Source organism: Ursus arctos, unplaced genomic scaffold (genome assembly GCF_023065955.2).
Source record: "Ursus arctos isolate Adak ecotype North America unplaced genomic scaffold, UrsArc2.0 scaffold_33, whole genome shotgun sequence".
NCBI classification, from domain to species: Eukaryota; Metazoa; Chordata; class Mammalia; order Carnivora; family Ursidae; genus Ursus; species Ursus arctos.
The window spans coordinates 29,080,165-29,082,325 of record NW_026623019.1 but is presented as its reverse complement, the minus strand read 5'-3'; the positions used below and the strand labels follow the sequence as shown (position 1 = coordinate 29,082,325).

The 2,161-nt window shown below is 35.4% G+C and overlaps 1 pseudogene; it reads left to right on the top strand.

Annotated features, from left to right (window-relative positions):
• The first annotated feature begins 862 nt into the window (after positions 1 to 862).
• LOC130542370 (olfactory receptor 4F6-like) lies at positions 863 to 1,769 on the top strand (annotated as a pseudogene).
• Positions 1,770 to 2,161: the final 392 nt, after the last annotated feature.

Genomic DNA, 2,161 nt, shown 5'->3' with positions numbered 1-2,161 from the left:
CCCTCCTTTTATTTTCTTACACTCCTTCCCATTGATCTTCATTCTTCCCCTTTCTTTATGTGTTCCTTCCTGCCTGTCCTTTACACATGCTACTGACTCTGACTCCACCACATTGAATACACTCAGTTCCATATTTTCCATTGTGATTGTCCACAGTATAATAATTAAAGTTCATAAACGGATTATATTATATGCTGTAAATGGAAGTTTAGAGACTTTAGGATTATAGGTTTATGTAGTGTGGGATTTTTCTGTTTACAAAAATTATCACTCAAACTCCAATGCCGACACCATTTCAGCAGTACAAACCTAACAGTAATACATACACATAAAAAACAGACTTCAAATGTGTATTAACTGTTATTATGTTAACTGTTATTATTCTATTCTCATTTCTAATTGTTTATTTTATTATTCTTGATTATATTTTCAAAAGGTTATCTATTTTTTGTTTCTTTTTAACTTTTTTCTATGCTCATATACACTCTTCCAATTTTCTAGGAGTCAATATGTATTATTTTTGGTTTTAATTTTTATTGTTCTATTTAACTTGATTTCCTTGAGTTTAATTTTTGCATCCTTTTCTAACTTCGTAAGTTGACTCATTACCCCATGTACTTGAATAAATAAGAGCAATTTAAAGCAATAGAAGGCCTCTGCATGCATCTTTGCTCATACCACCAAACCCATGCTCTGGGCTCCCATTATTTTGTAACTAATTTACTATCAATTAAATAAAGGATCGGTCAATAACCAATTTAAATTATCAACATTTAACACATTGTGTGAAGAATTCCTCAAAGTTAATTCCTTCTCTCATTTCTTTCAGGTCACTTTAGAGTCTTCCCTTCCTTATGATTCAATGGACCAAGGAAATGGCTCTGTGGCAACTGAGTTTGTGTTACCGGGACTCGCACAATCCTTGGGAATGCAGGTTTTCCTTATTCTTTTCTTCTCTTTGTTCTATGTGGGAATTATCTTGGGAAACCTCTTCATTATGTTAACAGTGATTTTTGATTCTCACTTACACTCCTCCATGTATATCCTGCTGGCCAACCTATCACTCATTGACCTGGGCCTTTCATCCACCACAGTTCCTAGGATGATCTCTGATCTTTTCAGTGGTTGCAAAATCATTTCCTTCCATAACTGCATGATACAAATGTTCTTTATTCCTGTCATGGGAGGAGTTGAGATGGTACTGCTCATAGCCATGGCATAGGACAGGTACACAGCCATTTGCAAGCCTCCCCACTATCTAACTACAATGAATCCCAAAATGTGCATGCTTTTCATAGTGGCTGCTTGGATCACTGGGGTGATTCATGCTGTGTCTCTTTGTTTTTGTCATCAATTCACCATTCTGTGGCCCTAATAATGTGGGGAGCTTTTATTGTGATTTTCCTAGGGTTATTAAACTTGCATGCATGGACACTTACAGACTAGAATTTGTGGTCACTGCCAACAGTGGCTTCATATCTATGGGCATCTTCTTTTTCTTATTTGTATCATACATCTTTATTCTGATCACTGTCAGACAACATTTTTCAAAAGATTTATCCAAAGCATTTGTCACTCTGTCAGCTCACATCACTATAGTGGTTTTGTTCTTCACTCCGTGCATGTTTCTCTATGTGTGGCCTTTCCCTACCAAGTCAATGGATAAATTTTTTGCCATTGTGGACTTTGTCATCACTCCTGTATTAAATCCTGCCATCTATACTTTAAGGAACAGAGATATGAAGGTGGCAATGAGAAGGCTGAGTTGACAAGTTGTAAGTTCTAGGGAGATGCCATAGCAGATTTCACTGGTAAGAGCACAAGATGAGTGCCGTGGAGCATCAGGACCCTTGTGATCACCATGAACATTATGGATTATGTACAATTCATTATCACCTTTAAAAAACTGAGAACTCTACATAAAAGAGGTACTGAATTAAAGAAATTCACTTTCAAATAGAGCTGCAGTATTTCTGTTAAGTATGAAAGATAAAGTGTTATATATTCCTACTGACCTATAAAATTAAATTGCAATTTCATCAATGACCACACTCAATTTTCATGTAATTGTTTTATATCTCCATGTAAATACATACATGTACATATGATAGAGCTTTATTTATCAGTACCTTCATACTGATTATAAGCATCACTAGGAATC